The 15,252-nt window shown below is 37.2% G+C and overlaps 1 pseudogene; it reads right to left on the bottom strand.

Moving 5' to 3' along the window:
* Positions 1–987: 987 nt before the first annotated feature.
* Positions 988–1,935, bottom strand: LOC138144499 (olfactory receptor 2AP1-like; annotated as a pseudogene).
* Between the last annotated feature and the right edge of the window lie 13,317 nt (positions 1,936–15,252).

Here is a 15,252-nt window from a genome sequence, read left to right as displayed (position 1 = left end):
TGAGTCTTATATATGAAAGTTTAATTTTCTATTCAGTTCTGAATGTTTATCTTCAAACATCAAGAATGTTTGAAGGGCGGCCAGGTGGCTCAGCAAGTAAGAGCACCGGCTCCAGTGTCGGGATGACCTGGGGATCAAATCTGGGCTCAGATACTTAGCACCACACCCAGAAATAACTGGCCGTGTAACCTTGAGCAAATTACTTAACCCTGATTCCTTAAAAAAAGTTTGAAAGCCCTCTGTCTCTTTGAATGTACATTTTTCCCCTTGAAGGATTATATTCAATTTTGCTGGGTAGGTGATTCTTAGTTGTAATTCTAGTTCTTTTGCCTTCTGGAAAATCATGTTCAAAGCTTGATTTCTCATAAAGTCACTATGCTCCAGTCTAATTCTGAAGGAACAATTCTCTTCAGTGAGCTTTTGAGATTCTTCTTCCATCTGGCAAATTTGGCTTTTTAAGGCATTCTTCCCCTTATTGTCTTTCTGAGCCTCTTTTGCCATTTGAGTTAGTCCATTTTTTAAGGTGTTATTTTCTTTAGTCAGGTTGTTGACTCTCATTTCATAATTTTTTTGCATCATTCTCATTTTCCCTCTACTTCTCTCATTTGGTTTTCAAAATCCTTCTTAAGGTCCTCTATGGCCTGTAACCAGTTCGTATTTTTCTTGGAAGCTTTTGGTGCAGTAGTTCTAACTTCACTGTTTTCCTCCTGTTCCATGCTGTGATCCTTTTTGTCCCCAAAATAGCAGTGTAAAGTTGGATTGCTCTGCTTGTCTTGCTTCCTTTGCCTACTCATATTGCCACTCAATTACTTGACTTTTGGCCTTTTTGCCACAGTAGGATTCTGCCACCAGACAGGGGACCTTCATCCCAAACACTGGGGTTTTCTTAGCTCCTGAAGGTATTAGTTGGGTGCTCTCTCTGAAGCCTCCACACACTCTGGCAAGCTGGTCACACAGTTTCTTTTACTAAAGCACTCCCAATTATTTTCACTTTATTGAGAAAAACTTTATCCTTCTGAGCAAATTCTTGAATGCCTGTTTTACTTTCTGGTTCCTTAGCATATAAATGAAAGGGTTCAAAAGGGGGGCAACTGAGGTATTCATCACAGCTACTCCCTTATTAAATGTTGCTGCTTCTTTCATAGAAGGGTTCACATACATGAAGATACAACTGCCATAAGAGAGAGAGAGACAACAATCATGTGGGAAGAGCAGGTGGAAAAGGCTTTTTTCCTTTTCTGATCAGAATGGATTTTCATAATTGTCCCCATAATACATGATAGGAGATAATTACTAAGACTAATGTAAAGAGAAGAGTCACCACAGCCAAGACAAACTCAATCATCTTTATGAAGTGTGTGTCTGCACAAACCAACTGGAGCAATATAGTATAGTCACAACAGTAATGGTTAATGATGTTGGATGCATAGAATGGCAACATTGTGGTCATGATATGTGGCCCAAAAACAACCAAGAAGCCAGACAACCAGGAGCTGAGGACAAGTTGGAGGCAAAGCCTCTTGTTCATCACCATTGTATAATGCAAAGGCTTACAGATGGCCACATAGCAGTCATAGGACATGGCAGCCAAAAGATAAAACTCAGTTGCTCCCAGTAAGATGGCAAAAAAAATTGAGTAAAGCATCCACCTAAAGAAATGGTCTTGTTCCCAGTTCCTATGTTCACTAGCATTTTGGGAACAAAGACAGTTGTAAAGGAAATTTCCAAGAAGGAGAAGTTCCAGAGGAAGAAATACATGGGAGTCTAGAGCTGGGAATCCAGCACAGTGAGAATAATGATGGTCACATTTCCAGTGACACTTAAAAGGTATGTCAGTAACAGAAAAACAAAAAGAATAACTTGGGTCTCAGGGTCATTTGTCAATCCTAGGAGGAAGAACTCTGTCACTGTGGTTTGGTTTCCCATCATCGACATCTGCCAAGTTGAAGTGGAGAACAAGTGAAAGAGATCAGAATGATCAGAATGAAGTTGTACATACCAAAACAACAATGGAAAATAAAATGAAGAAAGGGATAGAGTGAAGGAGAAAGAGAGGAAGCTTTTGTTGAACACAAATCTGTGTCAGGCACTCTGCTAAGTGTTTTACGGACATGATTTAATTCTCACAGCAACCATAGAAGGTGGATGGTAATATCCTCATTTTATAGTTGAGGAAGCTGAGGCAGAGAGAAGTTAAGTGTTTTGCTTAGGGTAACACAAGTAGTGTCTGATGGATGGTCTTCAATTCAAGTATTCCTGCCTCTTGCTCCACACTCCTCTCTTCCTTCTCCCTCTCCCACAGTGGATATAGTCAGAGAATGCAATTTCAGCCAATGAATTATTAATGTGTTGACAAGATGTAATTAGCTGGACAACCTTTTTCCAGTGGACAACCAAAATATTGGACTGGGCCCTGCAAGCTAGTACAAGGGACCTAATCACAGGAAAAGTGTTCCTAATGAAAACCAGCAAGTGGAGATGTGGAGGGAAAGCCTTCTAGGCCTGGTGAACAGCCAGAGAAAACACCTCAAGTCAAGAGTTGGAGTATTCCAGATCATGGAACAGCCAAGAGTCCCATGTCCTTGGCTTGAAGTATATATGTTCTGGAGTAGGTCATAAAATGATTGGAAACATAAGAGGAGGATACGTTAGGAAGGGCTTCAAGCACCCACCTGAGGTCTTGATCCTGGAGGCAATAGAGAACCACTGGAGCTTATTAAATATGTGTGTGTGTGTGTGTGAGAGAGATACAGACAGACAGACAGACAGACAGACAGAGACAGAGAGAGAGAGAGAGAGAGAGAGAGAGAGGGTCAAGCCTGCATTTTAGAGAAATCACTTTGGTGGCTGAATGGAGGATAAATTGAAGTGGAGAAAATTTGAGGTAGGCAAATCAATGAGCAGGTTGTTGCAATAATCCATGTGTGAGGTGATAAGACCCTACCCCAGAGGGTCAGAAGAGAACAGGATGCATATTGCAGAGATCACAAAGGTGAACTGGACAGGCCTCCATCATAGATTGGATAGGGGATTTTTGGCAAGGGTAAGAGATACTGAAAGATATTACCTAGAGACTGGAGAATGGTGTTGCCCTCTATAGCAACAGGAAAGAGGAGGTGGGGAGGGAAAGGCAATATGTTTGATTTTGGATATATTGAGTTAAAATATCTGAAAAGCACTTGGAGACATTAGATTGAAGGTCAGCAAGTAGATTAGTGCAAGATAGGTAGATCTGAGAATCATCAGCAAAAATCAGTCCATGGGAACCGAAAAGATCACCAAATGAAGTAGTATAGAAGAAAAGAGGGCCCAGATGACACTGCACACAGGGGTCCAGACAAGACCTCATCAAAGTGGTGGCAAGTTGCTCCACCAACCACAGAGGCTATCCCCAGGCCTATCATGGAAGGTCTGGGAAACAACAGAGCTGGGTAAGAGGCAAATGCAGGGCCTGTGGCAATGGCAGAAACTACTCCAGGGACTACCAACACACAGCCTGGAAATTTAAAAACACCTATATGAACTTCCAGGGACCAGGATGACAGAGTGAACCCTGGCTGCTCCAATTCCCACCTCTGACCCTGAAAACACAGTAATTAGTACCCCAGAGCAAAATTTTAAACAGTAAAGGCTTGGGAACCCTAGAGGAATGGTGTGGCTAAGGCCTTGCCTCAAAATGAGTAAAAAACAGACTGCAAATTCAAAGACTCTAGAATCCTATTATTGTGAGAGGGAGAAACCAAATTCAGAAGGAGACAGTATTGACTCCACACCCACAGCTGAAGTCTCAACAGGGAATATGAACTGGTCACAAGCACAGAAAGCATTCTTAGATGAGCTTAAAAAGAACTTTGCAAACCAAATTAGAGAATTAGAAGATAAAATGAATAATTATTTTAAAATCAAAATTGCGAAATTAGAAAAACATTACAATGAAGAAAACAGCTCCTTAAAAAGAAAAAATGTGTAAACTAAAAATGAAATCTGAATATATAGAAAAGGAGCTTCAAAAACTAACCAAGAAAAATAATTCACTAAAAATCAGAATCAGCCAAATTGAAGCTAATGACTCTATGAGGCACCAAGAATCAGTCAAACAAAACATCAAGAATGAAAAATTAGAAAAAGAGGTAAAATATCTCAGTGGGAAAATAACTGACCTGGAAAACAGATCCAAGAGAGATAATTGAGAATTATTGGTCTACCAGAAAATCATGATGAAAAAATGAGCCTGGACAACATCTTCCAAGAGCTCATCAAGGAAAACTGCCCTGAGATACTAGAACCAGAGGGTAAAATAGAAATCTAGAGTACCCACCAGACACCTGCTTAAAGAGATGCCAAATTTAAAAGTCCATGAAATGTTGTAGCCAAATTCCAGAACTATCAGGTAAAGGAGAAAACACTGCAAGCAGAGGATTGCACAGGATATGGCAGCTTCTACATTGAAAAAACAGAGGGACTGGAATGTGATATTTCACAAGGCAAAAGAGCTCAGGTTACAACCAAGGATCAGCTATCCAGCAAAACTGAACATAATCTTCCAGGCAAGAAGATGCTCATTCAGTGATATAACATACTTCCAGACCTTCCTGATGAAAAAGCCAGAGCTCAATGGAAAATTCAACCTCCAATTACAAGACTCAAAAGAGACATAGAAAGGTAAATAGGGGGAAAAATACACATAACTTGTTATTTAATAAGAGCAAATTGTTTACATCCCTATGTGGGAAGCTGATACCTGTTAATACTGAGAATTCTATACCTATGGTGACATCTGAAAAGGACATAGATAAATAGCGGGTGTGGGTATAAATTACACAAAATGATGATAAAATACCTTATTAAGGGCTGCAAAGGGACGGCAATGGAAGATGAGGAAACAATGAAGCAGAAAAGGATAAATTATGCCACACAAAGAGGCATAAAAACATTATAGTAGAAGGAAAGAAGGGAGGGAGATGAACATTATGTGAGCTTTGCCCTCATTGGTTCTGGTGTAAGGAGGGAATAACATAATCAGTTAAGTATAGGACTCTATCAAGAAGAGGCATAAAACCTATCATAATAGAGGGAAAGAGGGGAGGGAAAGGTTCATTGCATGAGATCTATTCTTATTAATCTTGGTTCAAGGAAGAAATAACATACTACATTAAGTATAAAAATCTATCATACCCTACAGGCAGTAGAAGGAGGAAGGGCTATGAAAAGGGGAGAGGTGGTTAGAAAGGAGGAAAGAAGTAGTAAGGGAGAAGAGTAGAAAAAGGGAGGGGGGGTGATAAGGAGGTAATACTGAGGAAAGCAGAGTCAAAAGGAAATCTCTAAAAGAGGGTAAGGGAGAAGGGGGAAAATAAAACATAAACAGGAAAGGAAATAGGATGGAGGGAAAGATGCAGATAGCAATCATAACTGTGAATGTGAATGGGATGAACTCTCCCATAAAATGAAGGCAGTTAGCAGAAAGGATTAAAAACCTTAATCCTACAATATGCTGTTTACAAGAAACACATTTGAAACAGGGGGATCCACACAGGGTAAAGGTAAAAGTCTGGAGTAAAATATATCATGCCTCAGCTAAAGTAAAAAAAAAAAAAAAGCAGGGGTAGCAATCCTTATCTCAGACAAAGACAAAGCAAAAATAGATCTAATTAAGAGATAAGGAAGGAAACTATATCCTACTAAAAGGCACCATCAAAAATGAAGGAATATCATTACTAAACATTTATGCACCAAGCAGTACATCATCCATATTCCTAAAGGAGAAGTTAATGGAGTTAGAGAAAGAAATAGATAACAAAACTATACTAGTGGGGGACTTCAATCTCCCCCTCTCTGAACTTGACAAATCTAAGCTCAAAATAAACAAGAAAGAAGCTAAGGAGGTATGGTAGACCTCTGGAGAAAATTGAATGGGGATAAAAAAAAGAATATAGATTCTAGGGCATAAAAACCTCACAATTCAGTTCAGAAATGTAGAAATATTAAATGCATCCTTCTCAGATTATGATGCAATAAAAATTATATGTAATAAAGGGCCATGGAAGGATAGATTAAAAATTAACTGGAAACTAAGTGACTCAATCCTAAAGAATGAGTTGGTCAAACATGAAATTGTAAAAACAATCAGTAACTTCATTCAAGAGAATGAGAATAATGAGACAACATACCAAAACTTGTGGGATGCAGCAAAGGCAGTTCTCAGGGGAAGTTTTATATCCCTGAATGTACACATAAGTGACATAGGAAAAATTGAGGGCAATAAATTGGGCATGCAACTGAAAAAGCTCGATAAAGAACTAATTGAAATCCCCAATTAAATACTAAATTAGAAATAATAAAAACCAAAGGAGAGATTTATAAAATTGAATTTAAGAAAAGTATTGAATTAATAAATAAAACTAAGAGCTGGTATTATGGGGGAAAAAATGATAGACCTTTAGTCAACATGAAAAAAAAGAAAGAAGAAAACCAAATTATTAGTATCAAAAATGAAAAGGGTGAATCTACCTCCAATGAAGAGGAAATTAAAACAATAACTAGGAATTATTTTGCTCAATTGTATGCACATAAATTTGACAATCTTACTGAAATGGATGAATATCGACAAAAATATAAATTGCCCAGATTAACCAAAGAGGAAGTAAACAACTCAACCCCATCTCAGAAAAAGAAATTGAACAAGCCATCAATGAACTCCCTAGGAAAAAGTCTCCAGGGCCAGACAGATTTACTAATGAATTTTACCAAAAATTTAAAGAACAATTGACTCCAATATTTAACAAACTATTCAGTGAAATTAGAGGAGTCCTACCAAATTCTTTTTATGACACAAATATGGTACTGATACCTAAATCAGGAAGAGACAAAATGGAGAAAGAAAATTATAGACCAATTTTACTCAGGAATATAGAAGCAAAAATTCTAAATAAAATATTAGCAAAAAGACTACAGCAACTTATCACAAGAATAATACATTTTGGTCAAGTAGGATTTATTCCAGGAATGCAAGCATGGTTCAATATCAGGAAAGCTATCAGTATAATTGATCACATCAACAACAAAATTAGCAGAAACCATGATTATCTCAACAGATGCAGAAAAGGCTTTTGACAAAATACAACATCCATTCCTATTAAAAACACTAGAAAATATAGGAATAAAAGGAGTCTTCCTTAAAAAAATAAGTAGCATCTAGCTAAAACCATCAGCAAGTATTATATGTAATGGGGATAAGCTAGAAGCATTTCCTATAAGATTGGGGGTGAAACAAGGATGTCCACCATCACCCTTCTTATTCAATCCTGTACTAGAAACATTAGCAGTAGCAATAAGAGAAGAAAAAGAAATTGAAGGAATCAAATTATGCAAAGAAGAGATTAAGGTATCACTCTTTGCAGATGATATGATGATATACTTAGAGAATCCTAGAGAATCAAGTAAAAAAGTACTTGAGACAACAAATAAATCTGGCAAAGTTGCAGGATATAAAATAAACCCACATAAGTCCTCTGCATTCCTATACATCTCTAATGAAATCCAACAGCAAGAAATAGAAAGAGAAATCCCATTTAAAGTTACTGTAGACATTATAAAATATTTGGGAATCTACCTGCCAAAACAAATCCAGGATTTATATGAGCACAATTACAAAACACTTTTCACAAAAGTAAAGTCAAATCTAACTAATTGGGAAAACATCAATTGCTCATGGCTGGGTTGAGCTAATATAATAAAAATGACAATTTTACTTAAATTAAATTACATATTTGGTGCCATACAAATCAATCTACCAAAAAATTACTTCATAGAACTAGAAAAAATAGTAGCAAAATTCATTTGGAAGAACAAAAGTTCCAGGATATCAAGGCAATTAGAAAAGAAATGCTAGGGAAGGTGGCCTAGCCATACCAGATTTTAATCTGTATTATAAAGCAGCAATCATCAAAACTACTTGGCTGAAAAATAGAGCAGTGAATCAATGGAATAGATTGGGTACATGAGACTCAACAGCCAATGATTATAGTAGTCTACTGTTTGATAAACCCAAAGACCCCAGTTTGGGGGATAAGAACTCACTATTTGACAAAAATTGCTGGGAAAGCTGGAACATAGTATGGCATAAATTGGGCCTAGACCAATATCTAACACCATACACCAAAATAAAGTCGAAATGTGTGCATGTTCTAGGTATAAAGGCTGATACTATAAGCAATCTGGGAGAGCAAGAGATAGTTTACCTGTCAGATCTATGGATATAAGTCTTTCTGATGAAACAAGAGTTAGAGAGCATTATAAAATGCAAAATGGATAATTTTGATTACATTAAATTGCAAAGCTTCTATACAAATAAAGCCAATGTTACCAAGATTAAGAGGAAAGTGAAAAATTAGGAAAGAATTTTTACAACCAGTGCCTCTGATAGAGTCCTCATTTCTAAAATATACAAAGAATTGAGTCAAATGTATAAGAATACAAGCCCCTCCCCAATTGATAAATGGTCAAAGGATATGAATAGACAATTCTCAGAAGATGAAATTAAAGATGTCTATAAGCATATGAAAAAAATGCTCTAAATAACTATTGTTTAGAGAAATACAAATCAAAACAACTCTGAGGTATCACATCTCACTGGTCAGATTGGCTAAGATGACAAAACAGGAAAATTATAAATGCTGGGGAGGATGTGGAAAAAAGGGGAACACTAATGCATTGTTGGTGAAGTTGTGAACTGATCCAACCATTCTGGAGAGCAATCTGGAACTATGCCCAAAGGGCTATAAATAAATGCATACCCTTTGACTCAGCAATACCACTTCTAGGGTTATATCCCAAAAAGATTGGAGAAGTGGGAAGAGGACTTGTATATACAAAAATATTTATAGCAGCTTTTTTTGTGGTGGCAAAGAACTGGAAATCAAGGGGATGCCTATCAGTTGGGGAATGGCTGAACAAGTTGTGGTATATGAATGTAATGGAATACTACTGTGCTATAAGAAATGAGGAGCAGACAGATTTCATAATAACCTGGAGAGACTTATATAAACTGATGCTCAGAGAGAAGAGCAGAACTAGGAGAAATATAGTTTATGTGTATGGGCCATTCCACCACCAGTACAGATCATTATTTTGTTGACTTAACAACAACTATTCATTAAACACCTACTATGAGCCAAACACTGTGCTGGATGCTTGTGAATCAGGTACCAAGAATAAAACAACCCCTGCTTACAAAGAGCTTACATTTTTATATAGGAGATGAGTAGTACATGTAACAATATAAATAAGATGAATATGAAGTTAATACACACATATAGTAAGGTTTGGGTGGGAGGGCCCTAGCATTTGTGAGATTACAGGGGAGAATTACAAAATGTTTTATGTAGAATATGGTGCCTCAGATGCATCTGAAAGGAGAGAGGGATTCTGGGAGATGGAGATAAAGAGGGAGTACATCCCAGGCATGAGGGAAGGCTAGTTCAAAGCCAGTGAGAAGAGTGATCAAGAGTCTTCTTATCTTATGTGATATATGTCCGTGTCTTACCATAAGATATCCAAAGAGAATCTATACAACTCAATGTAGATGATCAAAAATCTTTCTGTTTTTCAATATTGTGTGGAAACTAGCATAATAGTAGACCAGTGCTCAATGAACAACAAATGTTTCTTAAGCATCTACTATTGTATGCATAGAAGTGTGGTAAATGCTGGGCATAAAAGATGAAAAAATGACTTATATGGCCCCTGTCCTCAGGGAGCTTAATGTCTTATGTAAATGATAAAAGGGATAAAACAAACACAGAGTTAGCTGTTATTTTTTTAATATTTATGGAAGAGAGTAGGACACCTAGTAAAGGGAAATTGGCATCACATTTATATCCTGAATCCACTATGAAAAAGCAAGGGTTTCCCATCTGTTTCCCTCATACTGGAAATGTGATTGGCCAGTTCTGATAATCCTTAAATATCATATTTTGGAGAAAGTCTGAATTAATCAAACAAACTGCTTTGATTGACTAAAAAAATGCTTTTTCCTGGGTCAGTAACTTCTCAGAGACCAGATAAGCTGGAGGTGAGATCCCCCTTATCTTGAGAGAAAAACAGACATCCTGAGACCATAAAATGTAAATAGACCCTGCTCCATTTGTTGTCAATTTGCATTTACAACCCTTTCTCATGTATAGACGGTAACAAATGGAAGTCATGGTCATCCTGAATTAGGATAATCCTAAAATGTATAAAAACTCTTTCTTTATCTGTTCATCAGTTAGGATGTAGATCTCCTAGCTCCTTATACAAGTTTCTCTAGCTTAAGGGAATAAAATGAAATAACTGTAAATCACTATTTGTCTCCTTTAACCAAACCTTTTTAGATGTCAAAAATCCCTATTTCCAATTGCTGTTCTCTTTCATGATGTCTTTTATTCAACTTCAAGAATCTCAGGGCGGCTAGGTGGCGCAGTGAGTAGAGTACTGGCCCTGGAGTCGGGAGGACCTGAGTTCAAATCCAGCCTCAGACACAACACAAAAACTAGCCATGTGACTTTGGGCAAGTCACTTATCACCAATTGCCTTCCAAAAATAAAAAAAAAAAGAATGAACATCCAGGGTGGCTAGGTGGCCCAGTGAGTAAGAGTGTTGGCCCCAGAGTCGGAAGGACCCAGGATCAGTTCCAGCCTCAGATAATTAACACCCACACAAAATAACTGTCCATGTAACTTTGGGCAAGTTACTTAACCCCAACTGCTTTTTAAAAAAAGAATCTCAAAAAGTTCTATCAGAAAAAAATGAAGTAAATCATATGCTACATCCTGCTTGTGTCCATCATACATCTAAGTCTGACCCTTTAGATCTGTTGCAATTTTTATTCTTCTGAGGTTGGTACATTTCTACTTTATAAAACTAGAAACTCATAATAAAAAAGAAAATAGTAACTGGTGTTTATATAGAAGGTTAAGGTTCATGAAGCATTTTACATTTATCTCATTTAAGCTTCACAATAATTTTGGGAGGTAGATACTACAGGTTATTATGGTTATTTTATGGATATGGAAACTGAGGCTCAGACTCTTCAAGTAAAAAAATTAGTAAATGATAAAGGTGAGACTTAAATGCTGGTCTTTCCACTGTACCATGTGACTTGCCTAAGGGTATTAAGCAAGGGTATTAAGGCAAGGACTTGATGGAGGTCTTATGAATTGATTATCAGGGTTCTTTACAGATTTTGAAAGTAAAGGGAATTTAATTTCACCTCTTATGCTCCCTAGAAGTATATATTCACAATAAATTCTCAATCAATTTATCAATGTGCTAGACATAATGTTGATGATTGAGGATATAATCTCATAGAATTAGAGAATTTTAGAATTAATTAGGGATCTTGGTATTCATCTGACCCAACCTTCATCTGAAAAACAATCCTAACCACAGCATACTCAACAGATGGTCGTCTAGTCTCTACTTAAAGAACTCCAAGAAGGGTACATGCTCTGCCTCTTGAAACAAGTCATTCTTCTCATAGAGAAAACTGTGTTATATAGGAACTTTATTTTCTTTCTTGATACCAGACCTGAATTTGTCTCTTTTCTACATTATACTTGGTTTTTATCCTCAGAGGCAGAAGAGAATAAGATGAATCCATCTTTGACATGACAACCCTTTAAATATTTGAACACAGATATCATAAACTGCTTCACCCAGAACTGAATGTGATACATCAGATATGGTTATACTACAGCAAAATAGAGCAAGACTAAAATCTCTTTATTCCTAGAAGTCATATTCAATCTTAAATTTCTTTTAAAAATGTTTATAATTTATTAATTTTTAGTTTTCAACATTCACTTCCATAAGATTTTGAGTTTTTAATTTTCTTCCCCTGTCTCTCCTCTTCCTTCCCCAAGATGGTGTGCAATCTGAAATATGCTCTACTTATACATTCATATTAAACATATTTTCATGTTAGTCAGGATGTAAAGGAGAATTAGAACTAATGGGACAAACCATGCCAAAAAATAAACAAAAGAAAAGGGGAACAAATAGCTTGCTTCAATCTGCATTCATATTCCCCTACTTCTTTCTCTGGATATGGATAGCATTTTGTATCATGAATGTTTTGGAGTTGTCTTAGATTTGCATTACAGAGAACAGCCAAGTTTATGAAAACTAGTCATTCTACAATGTGGCTATTACTGTGTGTGGTATTCTCCTGGTTCTGCTCACTTCACTCAGCATCAGTTCATGTAAGTCTTTGCAGGTTTTTCTGAAGTCTGCCTACTCATCATTCCTTATAGCATAATAGTATTCTATTACATTCATATAGTACAACTTGTTCAACTGATGAACTTTCCCCCAGTTTCCCATTCTTTGCCACCATTAATCTTAAATATCTGAAAAGGGTTTGGTAACCATGTCATGTAATAAATTTATAGACATATATACATACATATATGTAAGCATATGTGTATGAAAACATGTACAAATACATTATATATCTGAAATTCTTTTTAAAAGTCAACTCCCAAAGATAAATAATTAAAAGACCTAAATAAACAGTTCTTTAAAAAAGAATTTCAAACCATTAACAACCATAAGAAAAAATGTTCTGGAGGCAGAGCCAAGATGGCAGAGTAGAAACATGACTTCTGCAGGGCTCCAGCTTCCACCTCCTCCAATTCATGTAAAAAAAAAGACTCTAAACAAACTTTGGAGCTACAGAACCCACAAAATGACAGAGAGAAGCTAACCTCCTGCTGAATACAGCCTGGTAGGCCAGCAGGAAGGGGCCAGTGCAGCATTCTGAGAGCCTAGCCCAGCCCCACGTGAGCCAGAGGTTTTAGCCTCAGGGTGACCACAACCAGCCACCAGCTAGAGAGACTTCAGATCACCAGCAGCTGTGATGGTTTCCAGAATCATCAACCCATAGATGCCAAAGACAAAGTGAGAGGTCAGTGTAGACATTAGAGGAACAGGGAGTTTAGGAGTGTGGTCTGGCCTTTGCCCCTGGGATGAGAAGTGGCCGAGGCACAGTGGCCATGTAGTTACTGCCTCATGGATGCTTCAGAGCTCCTGGCTTGCAGATTGTAGGGGTACCAAGTGACCAGTCTGAGGGGTAAACACTCTTGCTTTAAAATGCTTGGATCTGAATCACTGTCTATGGTGGAGGTCCTGGGATGCATGACCAGTTTGCCAGAGTGTGTGGAGGCTTCAGAGAAGGCAGCCAACTAATAGCTCCAGCAGCTGAGAAAACCCCAGCATTTTGGGACAAAGCTCTCCTTTCTGGTAGCAGAGTTCTACTGTGGCAAAAAGCTCAAAAGTAAAGTAATTGAGTAGCAACATGAGCAAGCAAAGGAAGCAAAGCAAGCAGAGCAATCTAACTTTGCAATCCTATTTTAGGGACAAAAAGGATTAAAGCATGGAACAAGGGGAAGACAGCAAAGTCAGAACTCCTGCAGCAAAAGCTTCCAAGAAAAATACGAGCTGGTTACAGGCCATGGAGGACCTTAAGAAGGATTTTGAAAACCAAATAAGAGAAGTGGAGGAAAAATTGGGAAGAGAAATGAGAACAATGCAAGAAAATTATGAAATGAGAGTCTACAATCTGACTGAGGAAAATAACACATTAAAAAATAAGTTAACTCAAATGGCAAAAGAGGCTCAAAAAGGCAACGAAGAGAAGAATGCCTTAAAAAGACGAATTGGCCAGATGGAAAAGAATCTCAAAAGCTCACTGAAGAAAATCATTCCTTCAGAATTAGATTGGACCAAATGGAAGCTAATGGCTTTATGAGAAATCAAGATACTATTAAACAGATTCAAACAAATGAAAAAATAGAAGGCAATGTGAAATATCTCACTGGAAAAACCACTGACATGGAAAAGAGATCCAGGAGAGATAATTTAAAAATTATTGGGCTACCTGAAATCCATGATCTAGAAAAGAACCTAGAAATCATCCTTCAAGAAATTCTCAAGGAAAATTGCCCTGATGTTTTAGAACCAGAGGGAAAAATAGAGGTTGAAAGAATCCACCAATCACCTCTTGAAAAAGATCCCAAAAATAAAACTCCTAGAAATATTATAGCAGGTTCCAGAGTTTCCAGAAAAAGGAGAAAATATTACAAGCAGCCAGGAAGAAACAATTTGAATATTGTGGAAATACAATCAGGATAACACAGGACCTGGCAGCTTCTACACTGAGGGATCAAAGAGCTTGGAATATGATATTCTGGAGGGCAAAGGATCTGGGATTAAAACCAAAAGTCACCTACCCAGCAAAACTGAGTATCATGTTTCAGTGGAAAATATGGTCATTCAGTGGAATAGATGACTTTCAAGAATTCTTACTGAAAAAAAACAGAGTTGAATATTCAATTTGACATTCAGATTCAAGAAGCAAGAGAAGCATAAAAAGGTAAACAGGGAAAAGAAATCATAAGGAACTTATCAAAGTTGAACTATTTACATTCCTAAATGGAAAAATGATAATTGTAACTTATGAAACTTTTCTCAGTATGAGAATAGTTGAAGGGAATATAAATGTGTGTGTATCTGTGTGTATATGTATAAGTATATATGTATGCATGTATATATGTATACATACATATATGCCTATATAGGAGGGTATATGTGTGTATGAATACATATGTGAGAGTGTGTGTATATATGTATACAGGTATACATAAACAAAGGGCACAGAACCAATTAAATAGGCAGGGGTGATACTTAAAAGGTCAAATTAAGAGGTGAAAAAGGAATATAATGAGAGGAGATGGGGAGAGACAGAAGGGGGTAAATTATCTCATATAGAAGAGGCAAGGGAAAACTGTTACAATGGAGAGGAAGAACAGGAGGGCAAAAGGGAATGAGTTAACTTTATTCTCATTGAATTTGGCTTAGGGAGGGAATGACATACACACTAAATAGAGTATCTCACCCTACAGGAGAGTAGGAGGGAAAGGGAAGAGAGGGCAGATGATGGAAGGGAGGGCAGGCTGGGGGGGGGGAGGGTAGTTGGAAACACCCACTTTTGAAAAGGGACAGGATCAAAGCAGAGAATAGAACAAGTGGGGGTGAGATAGGATGGAGGGAAATATAGTCAGTCTTTCACAATATATCCACTATGGAAATGTTTTGCATAGCTACACATGTACAACCTATATTGAATTGCTTATCTTCCCAGTAAGGGTGGATGACAAGGGAGGATGGGAAATAATCTGGAATTCAAAGTTTTAAAGTCAAATGTTTAAAAATATA

This window comes from Petaurus breviceps, unplaced genomic scaffold (genome assembly GCF_028583685.1).
Source record: "Petaurus breviceps papuanus isolate PSGF00001 unplaced genomic scaffold, PetGlider_PUasm1.0 90701, whole genome shotgun sequence".
Classification (NCBI taxonomy): Eukaryota; Metazoa; Chordata; class Mammalia; order Diprotodontia; family Petauridae; genus Petaurus; species Petaurus breviceps.
The sequence above is the reverse complement of the archived record's forward strand: the minus strand, read 5'-3'. Positions and strand labels throughout refer to the sequence as shown.